Below are 12,681 nucleotides of genomic sequence, written 5' to 3' on the forward strand. Positions count from 1 at the left end.
AAAAAGAAAGAGTACAAAGAAAGAAGAAGAAGATTGAGAAGAAGGAGAAGAAGGCAACCTACAAAGAGAGGACTTGAGCTTCAAACTCATTTCCCTTGCTCTCCTCTTCATTTTGTATCATTTCCTTCTCTCTAATTTTCTCTTTACATCCATGAACAATTTATTTTCTGGTTTGTTATTTTTAATTTCAGCTATGAACTAAACTCTTTGAGATTTGGGTGGTTATGAACCCTTGTATGGACTAGTGTTTTGATTTTGCAATGATGAAGTAATCTTGACTTAGTTCAATTAGATGTGATGGAATGTTGATTGAATGATAATTTTTGGCCATTTTTAACATTTACCAAGCTAGATCTTACTTGGAAAAGTAAGACCTAGTTGAACCCCTCTAATTGATGCATGATTTTTACCTTTTCTTTTAGGTATTAATTAGTAGTGAAATAGGAATATTTTGCTACCATGTATAACTAAGGATTTGATGCTTTATTGGGCTATTTGTGATCTAAACTGATGTAGGAATGCATTGTGAGATTATGAATGGTTTATTGCAAGTTTTGGAAAAAGCTTGCTGGTTTTTTTGAAATTTGTTAACTCTGCCAGGATTGCTGAGTTATTGCTGGGTCATTGTTGTATCAACTGGGACATACAAGTGGAAATTAATCACCCAAGTCTAATTTCCAAATCTGAAATTACCACACTTTAGTCACTTTTAGCTTCTCATTTTTTAGTTTATTTAGCTTAAAAAGTTAGTCTCAAGTTTAGAATCAAAGCTATAAATTTTTCTCGTGCATTAATGTGTGACTTTATTTTAGTTTTATTTGAAATTCTTGGAATTACTTTTAGTGGATTTAACATTATTTAGTAAAAAGTCCCTGTGGAGACGAACTTTGATTACTTATCATTGTATTACTTGTTTGTGATTGTGTACACTTGCGCAATTATAAAGCAATAGAATTTTCACAACAAGTTTTTGGCGCCGTTGCCGGGGACTTTAAGTTCTAAATTTTGTTTTATCAACTAATTGACATTCTAAGAATTTTTGTGCTTTTAATCTTGCTGGTTTTTCTTTGAATTCTCAGGTATCTATAGTGTATGAACCAACAAGAGGACTTTGAACTTGCTCCTATTGATCCCGAGATTGAACGCACATTCCGAAGAAGAAGAAGGGTTCAAAAGGCTAAGGGCCGAGACATCATGGCTGAGAATTTTGATGATGAGGGGATTGCTCAACAAATTGTTAATCCCATCATATTGGCAGATGATCGAGCAAGGGCTATAAGGGAGTATGCAGCCCCCATGTTTAATGAGCTCAATCCAGGCATTGTGAGGCCTGAAATACAAGCACCGCAGTTTGAGCTCAAGCCAGTGATGTTTCAAATGCTCCAAACCGTGGGGCAATTCAGCGGGATGCCAACTGAAGATCCTCACCTCCATCTCCGTTCATTCTTGGAGGTGAGTGATTCTTTCAAGATCCAAGGAGTAAGTGAAGAGGTGTTAAGGTTGAAGCTATTCCCATTCTCACTACGGGACCGAGCTAGATCATGGCTCAACACTTTGCCGCCTGATTCTGTGACCAATTGGAATGACCTTGCTGAGAAGTTTCTGAGGAAATACTTTCCTCCCACTAGAAATGCAAAATTCAGAAGTGAGATCATGTCTTTCCAGCAACTTGAAGATGAGTCCACAAGTGATGCGTGGGAGAGGTTTAAGGAACTTTTGCGAAAGTGTCCACATCATGGCATTCCACATTGTATTCAGATGGAGACTTTTTATAATGGCTTGAATGCAGCTTCTCGAATGGTGTTAGATGCATCGGCCAATGGTGCTATTTTGTCGAAGTCTTACAATGAAGCATTTGAGATTTTGGAGACCATTGCAAGTAACAACTACCAATGGTCCAACACAAGAGCTCCAACAAGTAGAAAAGTGGCGGGAGTCCTTGAGGTGGATGCAATAACAGCTTTGACAGCTCAAATGGCTTCCATGACGAATGTTTTGAAGAATTTGAGTATTGGGAACGCTAAAAATATTCAACCAGCTGCTGCCATTCAAAGTGATGATGTCTCATGTGTGTTTTGTGGAGAAGGGCATGTGTTTGAGAAGTGTCCATCTAATCCGGAGTCCGTTTGTTACATGGGAAATCAGAATTTTAACAGAAACAATGGGGCATTCTCAAACTCTTACAATCAATCTTGGAAGAATCATCCTAATTTGTCTTGGGGAGGTCAAGGAGCAAGCTCAAGTACCGCACCAGCCCAAGGAAGACAAGCATATCCACCGGGTTTTTCACAACAGCCCCGACATTCACAACATGCTCAAAATGCCCAACCAAGTTCTTTGGAAAGTCTAATGCGGGATTATATGGCCAAAAATGATGCGGTGATACAAAGTCAAGCTGCCTCTCTTCGAAACTTAGAGTTGCAACTTGGACATTTGGCCAATGAATTGAAAGCTAGGCCGCAAGGTTCTTTGCCTAGTGACACGGAGAATCCAAGGAGGGATGGGAAGGAGCAATGCAAATCCATTCACTTGAGGAGTGGCAAGCATCTGAAAAATTCCGAGGAGGAAATAAAGGGTAGTGGGGAGCCCACTTCAATCCAAAACGACGAAAAATTGAGTAAAAAAACTGCCCAGAAAATTGCGTACTGGACCGAGTTGATACGGCATCGGGTCGGCAATCCGACGATCCGACAATCTGCACCAGTATGTACTAAACCACCCCTTCCATTTCCTCAAAGATTTCGGAAACAGCAGGAAGATGGGCAATTCAAGAAGTTTTTAGATGTGTTGAAGCAGCTCCATATCAATATTCCCTTGGTGGAAGCATTGGAGCAAATGCCGAACTATGTCAAGTTCTTAAAAGACATTTTGACGAAGAAAAGGAGGTTGGGGGAGTTTGAAACTGTAGCTCTTACCGAAGGATGCAGCGCCATGTTGAAAAGTAAGATTCCACCGAAGTTGAAGGATCCGGGTAGTTTTACAATCCCTTGTTCTATTGGGGGGCGGGATGTTGGAAGAGCTTTATGTGATTTGGGTGCAAGCATCAACCTCATGCCTATGTCTATCTTTAAGAAGTTGGCTATTGGTGAAGCACGTCCTACAACTGTTACATTACAACTTGCTGATAGGTCCATGGCCCATCCAGAAGGAAAAATAGAAGATGTTCTAGTACAGGTTGACAAGTTCATTTTTCCAGCTGATTTCATCATCCTAGACTATGAAGCTGATAGAGATGTGCCTATTATCTTGGGTCGACCATTCCTTGCTACCGGAAGAACTCTGATTGATGTGCAAAATGGGGAGCTCACAATGAGGGTGAATGATCAAAAAGTCACCTTTAATGTGTTCAATGCTATGAGATTTCCGGATGAGATAGAAGAGTGCTCCCGCATAAGTGTAATTGACTCGCTAGTGGCTGAAAAATTTCACAAGGAAGCTTGGAGGGATGAGAAATTTATAAGTTCTTTTGATGAGCTTGAAGACTTGAGTGAAGATGAAGACAACCAAGTTACTTGGGTGGAGCCATTGCAACCTATTCCTAACTTCAAGAAGCCCTTTGAATCTTTGGAGTTGAAGGAAAGTAATTTTAAGCCTCCAAAACCCTCCATCCAAGAACCACCGAAGTTGGAGTTGAAACCCTTGCCAAGCCATCTGAAGTATGCCTATTTGGGGGAGAATGACACGCTACCAGTTATTATAGCATCAAACTTGGTAGTTGAAGATGAAGGTGCTTTGCTAGAGGTGTTGAAAAAGCATAAGAAAGCAATCGGGTGGACTATGGCGGACATAAGGGGTATTAGTCCAACGATTTGCACGCACAAGATACTTTTAGAAGCTGGTTGTAGTAATTCTGTTGAGCATCAGCGAAGATTGAATCCCGTCATGAAAGAAGTGGTGCGAAAAGAAGTGATCAAGTGGCTAGATTATGGTATTGTGTACCCAATTTCGGATAGCTCATGGGTTAGTCCTGTTCAATGTGTGCCCAAGAAAGGAGGAGTCACGGTGGTGGCTAATGCAAACAATGAGTTGATTCCTACTCGAACCGTGACCGGTTGGAGGGTGTGTATGGACTACCGGAAGCTAAATAATGCTACTCGGAAGGATCATTTCCCGCTGCCATTTATTGACCAAATGTTGGATCGTTTGGCGGGAAAAGAGTTTTATTGCTTTCTTGACGGATATTCGGGTTATAATCAGATTTCTATAGCACCGGAAGATCAAGAGAAAACCACCTTCACTTGTCCATATGGTACCTTTGCCTTTAGGAGGATGCCATTTGGATTGTGCAATGCTCCCGCGACTTTCCAAAGGTGTATGATGGCTATTTTCTCGGATATGGCTGAAAGTATTTTGGAGATATTCATGGATGACTTCTCTATCTACGGGGATTCATTTGGGGTGTGTTTGGAGAATTTGGAAAGAGTGTTAGCAAGATGTGAGGAAACCAACTTGGTGCTTAATTGGGAGAAATGCCACTTCATGGTTCAAGAGGGTATTGTGTTGGGTCACAAAGTGTCTAGCAAGGGGATAGAAGTTGACAAGGCAAAGCTAGAAGTGATTGAGAAGCTACCAGCCCCTACCACGGTGAAAGGCATAAGAAGCTTCCTTGGACACGCGGGTTTCTATAGGCGCTTCATTAAAGACTTTTCTAAGGTGTCCAAACCCTTGTGTAACTTGCTAGAACAAAATAGACCATTTGAGTTTACCGCTGAATGTAATGAAGCATTTTTGAAAGTTGAAGACGGCTCTTGTTACGACCCCGTGATTGTAGCACCCGATTGGTCATTGCCACTGTGAACTCATGTGTGATGCAAGTGATTTTGCCGTTGGGGCTGTTCTTGGGCAGCGGAAGAATAAGATCTTTCATTCCATTTATTATGCAAGCAAAACTCTTGTTGATGCCCAAATTAACTACACCACTACTGAGAAAGAGTTGCTAGCGGTGGTTTTTGCCTTTGAGAAATTCAGATCGTATCTTGTGGGAACCAAGGTTGTTGTGTATACTGACCACTCGGCAATCAAGTATTTGATAACCAAGAAAGATTCTAAACCGAGGCTTATTCGTTGGGTTTTGTTGCTAGAAGAGTTTGACTTGGAAATTCGAGACAGAAAAGGGACAGAAAACAAAGTGGCGGATCATCTCTCTAGGTTGGAAACTAACAATCACAGCAGCCACTTAGAGGGAGAATTACAAATTCAAGACTCATTCCCAGATGAGCAACTGCTAGTGGTAGAGCAAACACGGGTACCATGGTATGCAGACATTGTCAATTACTTAGTTGGAGGTGCCTATCCACCTGATTTTACCAAGCAGCAGCTCAAAAAGTTCCTTCATGATAGCAAGTTTTATTTTTGGGATGAGCCATACTTGTACAAGCAGTGCCCCGATCGTATTATGCGGAGATGTGTGCCAATGGGTGAAGTTAGAAGCATCTTGGAGCATTGTCATTCAGCTCCTTATGGTGGCCATTTTGGTGGACAACGCACGGCGGCCAAGGTTTTTCAATCCGGGTATTATTGGCCTTCTATTTTTAAAGATGCTCATGCTTTTGTTCAACAATGTGATCGCTGCCAGCGAGTTGGAAATATCTCCGCCAGGAATGAAATGCCTCTTAATTGTATCTTGGAGGTGGAGTTGTTTGACGTGTGGGGTATCGACTTTATGGGACCTTTCCCACAATCCTTTGGGAATCTCTACATTCTAGTGGCGGTGGATTATGTGTCAAAGTGGGTGGAGGCAATTGCTAGTCCCAAGAATGATGCTCGAGTGGTTATGAAGTTCCTTCATAAACATGTTTTTACAAGGTTTGGGACTCCTAGAGCTTTGATAAGTGATGAGGGAACACACTTTGTGAACAAAGTGTTGGCTGCCCTCTTGGCAAAATATAGTGTAAAACACAAAATTGCTACTGCCTATCACCCACAGACTAACGGGCAAGCTGAAATATCTAATCGGGAAATTAAAAGCATATTGGAGAAGGTTGTAAACCCCAACAAGAAAGATTGGTCCCAACGCCTCGATGATGCACTTTGGGCGTATAGGACAGCATATAAAACTCCTCTAGGCATGTCTCCATATCGCCTAGTTTATGGGAAAGCATGCCATCTTCCCGTGGAGTTAGAACACAAGGCGTTTTGGGCACTAAAACATCTCAATATGGATATTTCAGCAGCTGGAGAAGCAAGAAAGTTACAGCTGAACGAGTTGGATGAATTGCGTTTGTTTTCCTATGAGAATGCTAAATTGTATAAGGAGAAGACAAAGAGATGGCATGATGATAGAATCAAGGAAAGAGTTTTTGCAAAAGGACAAGAAGTGTTACTCTTTAATTCAAGGCTCAAACTCTTTCCTGGAAAATTAAAGTCCCGTTGGTCTGGCCCGTTTACTGTGCAAGAAGTGACTCCTTTTGGGGCGATTACAGTGAAAGATCAACCATCCGGGAGGGAATTTAAAGTGAACGGGCAGCGGTTGAAGCACTATTGGAGAGGCGAGGTCAACCGAGAGAAGACCTCGATTTCTTTGAAAGATGCTTGATCATTGTAATTTGGGGTGCCTAAAAAAAAAAAAAGATTGAATTGAAAAACAAAATTTGAAAAAGAATGAAAAGAAAAAAAAATTCAGTGAAAGGCACCCCTTGAAAAAGAAAAAAAAAAAGAAAAAGAAAAGCAAAAGAAAAAAAAAATATATAAAAAAACAAAAAAGAAATTATATCTATATATATTATAATTAGCTATAAATAATTGTCATGGTGAAATTGAAAATTTTCTTTTCTTTGTGCAGAGAATCAAGTGAAAAAGGCTATGGAATGAAGAAATTTTGATTTGGGCAAAAGCACTAAGTTTGGGGTGTCAGGTTGCTGTTCAGTTGCTATAGCAACAGCTTAGCAAGAAGTGTTTTGGTTTTAGGTTGATCAAATGAACTGGGGGTTTGAAAAAATAAAGTGAATGGTCTGTCAGAAAAAACATGGGATTGTCATGTTGTTCATGATTCAATCATTGGATAGGTCTATTATTGTTCAGACAAATTATTTGAAGTTGTACTTTAGTGTTGAATTGAGTGAGCCCAAGTCATTTTTGGAGATACAAAGACCCCACTTCACATTATTTAAATCAGTTTTGGGCAAAATTCTTTGGTCAACTGGGCCCCAGCTAGTTTGACCAGCCCAATACTTTGGTCAGCCCACCCTCAACCCTACCTCATTCAAGATCATCTTCTTCATTTCTCTTGCACAGCTGAACCAGCCAGGATCATCTTTTTCCTTCACCCAACCCGCACCATCACTGCCCGAGCCTAGCCTCCAGTCACTCGACCCAGCCGAGCCACTTCCAAGTTCGAAACTTCGAACTGCACCACGACCTCACCATCACATCGCACCATCAGCACCACTTCGCCCACTTGACTGAGCCACAACCCACCAACCCACCAGAAACCAACCCGTGAACCCAACCTTTGAACCACCCCATCGCCCAGCTCCAAGCCTTTCGAACCACACCATCACACTGCCCGCACCTAGTTCCAGTCGCACTTTCCACCCAAATCTCGCACCAGTTCGACTTCAAGCTCGAACCAACAATACGACAACACGCCAAGCTCGCACCAGCCACTGCGCACCAAACCTCCATTCGACCCATCACCAGTGAACTTCACTCAAAGCACACGACTTGAGTCTCCTACCCGCATCAGAATCACCACCACCTGCAACAACCGAACGATACATTGCACACAAACGACATCCCTGGTTTGTCAAGAGTGCTGTTTTTAACTTTTAATTTGTATTTGAACAAATTCCTGGCTGCCGAGTGAGTATTGGTGGATGTTTGTTTTGGATAAACTTGCATTTGGCTTTGCTGCAGTAGTTCAATTGGTGGTGTAGTGCTTTGATGTGAAAGTTGATATTTTGAAATGGTGTAGTTCAAAATTGAGGGTGTGGTTTGCAAATCTTTCTGGAGTGACAGTATAAATTGTTGTGATTTTGAACCAGAGGTTGTTTGTTGTGATCATTTGGGTGTTGTGGAGTTTGTTGTAGTGTTGGACAGATTGGTGGGTGCCATAAACTTGAATATTGATTTGGTGATTTAATTTGAAAGTTATTTTGGGTTGTAGTGCATAATTGGTAGCTGTAGTGGACTGCGAATATGTTGTGAATTGCATAATTGGAAGTTATTTTGTGATTTAAGTGTGGTAGCAGGGTGATAATTTTGGTTTGGGTGGTTTGAATGGAAATTTGGTGGAATTGTTGAAGATTATTGGGCTGAGAAAAGTTGGTGAATTTAAAAAAAAAAAAAAAAAAAAAAAAAAAAAAACTGTGATTGTGAACAGATTGATGCAGGGAAGAGGGTTCATTGGGTGCACAAGAGGTTAATTTGGTTACATTGATAGTTGACATTGGGGTTGTAATTTGGAACTTTTCGGTGTGACTTTGAATTTCTAATTGTCTCTGCCGTGGGTTTATGATGGTGATAATTAGTGAGATGGTGGTGAATTGGAATTTGTTGTAGTGTTGGGAATATTGCAAGTTGAACAGATTAGTGTTGGATAAGTTGGGCATTGAGTGAGTTGCACAGAGGAAGTTATCATGGCCAAGTATTACATGGAATGTGTGTAATGTGTCAAAACCTGACTTAGTGTGGTGTGATCAAAGAGAAGTGATTTTTTTGAACAAGATTGGGTTGGGGACAGTGAAGCACATTGTAAGAGTTCTTGTTGTGTTGAGGGGCAGCCGTGAGTAAGACAGCAAAGAAAAAAATTCATTGTGTTGGGGTAGTGTGCAAGTGAAAAGAAAAGAAAATGCCCAAAGTTAAGAAGACCGCCAACAAGAATAAAAAGAAATCACTGCATGAAATTCCTAAGTTTCATTGCCCGGCAGCTGAGACAAAGTATCACGAGAAGGTGGACAATCGGGAATTTTATATGGAGCGTGGATTAGTAGCCGATATTGAGGATATCGATGAGTTGCCCGAATGGGTCAGTGCAACGATTCATAAGCGAGATTGGGGACTTTTTGTCCAACAAAGAGAGCAGGCGGTCATGGAAGTTGTCAAGGAATTTTACGCCAACTTCCTATCCCAAGAATGGCCCACTGTAGTGGTGGTGCGTGAAGTCCCAGTCTCATTTTCAGCTGCAGCAATCAACGACCTGTTTGGGTTAAACTCTGTCGAGTGCCAATACTCCGCGCAAAAAGGGCAGGTGAGCGACGAGACTGTGGGTGACATGATGCCGATGCTCGCTAAGCCAGGATCTGAATGGAGTTTTGATAATTATGGCAATCTTCGATTTCGACGCACTGATTTGGAGCACGAGTTGAAATGTTGGTATACATTCGTGCAAACTGCTCTCTGCCCTACTTCACATGATTCGACCGTCAGCAGAGACCGCGCCTGGATGCTCTATTGCATTAAAATGGGCTGGGATGTTGACGTCGGGGCTGTCCTTGCCCAAGAGATTGCTGATTGTGCACACAGGGGGAAGGGGAAGTTATTCCTCCCTGCCACCATCACGGCTCTTTGCCGCAAGGCAGGTGTACCCATATGGAAGGAAGAAGGTGCCCTGAATCCTCGGGGGCCTATAAATTTTGGTCCACCTCGAGCCCCGAAAACAACGCCTACCCCAGCGACGTCCTCAGCCACGGAGCCTCCCGTAGATCGCTTTGCTTGCTTTGAGCAAGTGCAACAACAAATGTGTGGCCGATTGCATGCGATGTGGGATTATGAGCAGAAGCGTGACGTCGTCATGGAACGTGCATTCAAGAGGACTACGCCTCGTTTTGATCCCAAGTTCCCGGACTTCCCTCAGCAAGTTCTAGACCCGTGGGGAGGCCCATCAGCTTCGAACACAGAGGAGCCCCACGAGGACTCCGAGTAGAGGGAGTTTTTCTCATACCTAAGCTATTTTATATTTTTCTGTTTTGTTTGTTTGTTTTTCGATTGTATTGTGCTCGTTGTGTGTTGTCTTTTGTGCTTGGAACTTTTATTCTATGTTGTTTATGTGTTTGTTAGTGTGGCATTGAGAGTTTTTTTTTTAAGTTTTTCGGTGGCCTAGTGTTCTGCTCGATGATGATACTTTCCGCCCATTCCATTATTGTTGCTGCCTAATTTTACTTGTTGCCTTATCATGCTGCATTGTTGGATATTATGGATGTTTCCCTTAGTCTCTCCTCACTAGTTTATACTTGTATTCATTCCACCATGCTTTGCCTTTCTCATACGATTATTTCACATGTAACGTTAGCATCTAGAATTGGTTAGTGCATCTCCTTGAAGCGAAATCCTAGTTCGATTTGTCCCTTAGAAATGATTTAGGCCTTCCTTGGACGTTTGAGCCTTTCTAACTCTCCCTTTCAATCAATTTTGCCCTAGTCACCCAAGTTTGAGCCGTTAGCCTCGTTTTGTTGTGCAACCCGATCACACATATCACATCCATCCTAACTTAATTGCTCACTTGTCAAGAGCCAAGTTTCACATTAAGTTTGGGGTGAGTGCGGTGAGTGTAATTTGTGGCGAGCTAATTCAAGATTATACTTTTAGCCACATTGGGGACAATGTTGGGTTGTAAGTTTGGGGTGGGGGAATTAGCTCACAAGGTATATTAGTATGCATTTTTAATAACTTTCTCTTGCTATATATAAGTATAATATAGTACTAAATTCCTTTTTAGTTTAAAAAGAAAAAAATCAGCAAAGAAAAAAAAATAAAAAAAATAATAAGTATATATATATATATATATTCTTGCAACTAAATTTGGGGTGTTCCACCCATTTGAAGCAAAAAACGAAAAAAAAAAAATAAATAAACATAGCAAGATAAGTTAATTTTAATATCAAGTACTTGTGAGTATAATGAATTAGGGAAGTGAGTCAAAAGAAAAAAAAAATTTATGGAAGAGGCTCGGTTTTTGACAAGTGAAGTAGTTAGGTGTTGAGCTAGCTAAAATACATCCTTGACCATACCCTAACCCAAGCCTAACATTACAAGCCTAATAAAGTCCTATTGATCAAGGGGATAAGTTTAGACTACATTAGTGGAGAGGAGTGCACTAATCCAACTTATGGAGCTTAAATGAATGAAAAAAAAAAAAAAAGAGTTTAAGGTAATTGCAGAAAGTTCGAAGTTTAGATGGGATGTACTTGTATAAACGGTTGATTAGGTGACTTTTGGGAAATATTAATGTTATCCAATGACAAAAACGTTAAAGGGGCAGCATATAAAGTTACGGCAAGCAATTTCATATTCCATTTAATTCCATTTTTTTTCTGAGAGCGTCAATGTTCGCTAGGCCAACTTGAATTTCTTTGAAATCTCTCATTTGTCTTGTATGTTGAGTCTTTGTGTAAAAATTTGTTGTTATGTTTTATTTTGTTTAGTTTGTATTGTCATTGCTCGAGGACGAGCAAGATTCTAAGTTTGGGGTGTTGATAACTCTAAGATTTAGAGTTATTTTCATATCTTTAAGCTTGAATTTAATGTGAATTGTGGAGCAATTAATGTTTATATTGTGTAATTGTGTCTAGTTTGTTGTGTCTTTGTAATAAATGGAAGTGTGTGTGTTAGTAAGTGTTAAATAGACTTATGTTATTATTTTTATGTGTTTTAAGCAGAAAAATACAAGAATAGGTATTTGAAAATGTTTGGGACAAGGAGAAAAAGGCGCAGGAAAATGATTATTGCTGACTGGCATTGCTGTGGCAATCATCGCGTAGCAATTTGTCAGCCCAGTAAGTTTATTTTGGCAGATAGTCCAGCTGGCTTTAATGAAAAGAAAAACGAGCTGAGGTGGCGGAATTTGGCTATTGACTCAACAAACATGTGGAAAATGAAGGACAAGTGGGTGATGATTGGGAATTCCAATTAGGGTAAACTTTGGTACCCTAATTGGGGTGCAAAAAGAGAAAAGAGGAAGGACATAGAATATGATGGTGGCTGCACTTTGAATGGAGAGTACGAAAATTACAGCAGCAATCTAAGTACAGAGAAAAAAAGAAAGAGTACAAAGAAAGAAGAAGAAGATTGAGAAGAAGGAGAAGAAGGCAACCTACAAAGAGAGGACTTGAGCTTCAAACTCATTTCCCTTGCTCTCCTCTTCATTTTGTATCATTTCCTTCTCTCTAATTTTCTCTTTACATCCATGAACAATTTATTTTCTGGTTTGTTATTTTTAATTTCAGCTATGAACTAAACTCTTTGAGATTTGGGTGGTTATGAACCCTTGTATGGACTAGTGTTTTGATTTTGCAATGATGAAGTAATCTTGACTTAGTTCAATTAGATGTGATGGAATGTTGATTGAATGTTAATTTTTGGCCATTTTTAACATTTACCAAGCTAGATCTTACTTGGAAAAGTAAGACCTAGTTGAACCCCTCTAATTGATGCATGATTTTTACCTTTTCTTTTAGGTATTAATTAGTAGTGAAATAGGAATATTTTGCTACCATGTATAACTAAGGATTTGATGCTTTATTGGGCTATTTGTGATCTAAACTGATGTAGGAATGCATTGTGAGATTATGAATGGTTTATTGCAAGTTTTGGAAAAAGCTTGCTGGTTTTTTTGAAATTTGTTAACTCTGCCAGGATTGCTGAGTTATTGCTGGGTCATTGCTGTATCAACTGGGACATACAAGTGGAAATTAATCACCCAAGTCTAATTTCCAAATCTGAAATTACCACACTTTAGTCACTTTT

The 12,681-nt window shown here is 40.3% G+C and overlaps 1 non-coding gene across 1 annotated transcript; it reads right to left on the reverse strand.

Annotated features, from left to right (window-relative positions):
• Positions 1-1,635: 1,635 nt before the first annotated feature.
• LOC133035213 (small nucleolar RNA R71) lies at positions 1,636-1,742 on the reverse strand. The gene has a single exon (XR_009686493.1). It is a non-coding gene; the product is annotated as a small nucleolar RNA R71 (small nucleolar RNA).
• Positions 1,743-12,681: the final 10,939 nt, after the last annotated feature.

Source organism: Cannabis sativa, chromosome 2, assembly GCF_029168945.1.
Source record: "Cannabis sativa cultivar Pink pepper isolate KNU-18-1 chromosome 2, ASM2916894v1, whole genome shotgun sequence".
NCBI classification, from domain to species: Eukaryota; Viridiplantae; Streptophyta; class Magnoliopsida; order Rosales; family Cannabaceae; genus Cannabis; species Cannabis sativa.